Source organism: Populus euphratica, unplaced genomic scaffold (genome assembly GCF_000495115.2).
Source record: "Populus euphratica unplaced genomic scaffold, PopEup_1.0 scaffold437.1, whole genome shotgun sequence".
In the NCBI taxonomy this organism is placed as follows: Eukaryota; Viridiplantae; Streptophyta; class Magnoliopsida; order Malpighiales; family Salicaceae; genus Populus; species Populus euphratica.
The window spans coordinates 3,813-4,651 of record NW_011500324.1 but is presented as its reverse complement, the minus strand read 5'-3'; positions in this window follow the sequence as shown (position 1 = coordinate 4,651).

The following is an 839-nucleotide window of genomic DNA, read 5'->3' as shown; positions in this document are numbered from 1 at the left end:
TTGACTTGTTGTTGTTGTTGTTGTTGTTGTTGTTATTATTGTTTATAATTTATATAGTTAATCCCTCTGTGATTTGATCCATGTCTTGCTGAGTTATTTATTATTTTGACACTCCTATATTTAGAAAAATACTTCAATCTTTTGATCATGTTAATCATTCACCCTTTTATAAAAAAGAAAAAAATAATAAAACAAGGCCTAAGAGTGTAGGTACAAGCTTGGAAGCCAACATGTTTGTTTTTTTTTATTATGATTTTATATATATATATATATATATAATTTTATATTTAAATGCATTATAAAAAAATTATTTAATGTTATCTATCATCTTTCACAATTAATATTATAGGTTTTATGAAAATTTTAAAAACATTTCAATTAATATGTCTCTGGTACCGAAACAAACACTCATGAATATTTAATTAACATAAAATTCAGTTTTTTTAAAAGATTTTTGATATAATTTGATCAAATTTATCAATATTTTTTTATTTGATCTTATACAAATTATCATTACTTTATCATAATGTTTTATTTTTAAATTATTTTTAAGACCATAATAGATTTTTGTTAAGAAAATAGTGATTGTAATTTACAAAACATCTAATTAGTATTGGGTTGTTTCTTAATTTTGCAAGTTTTTTTTTCTTATATTATTAAATAAAAAATATTTTTAAAAAACATATAATATAGTCGAGAGTTGTGGAGTTTGATATATGGGGTTAGGTTTAATGATAATATTAAAAAACTTCTTAGAACATTTTTTTTTCTTACATTAAAGTATTTTTTTTATTTGATTTATAGTGTAACACGAAAATAATAAGATAGTTTCGATTCTA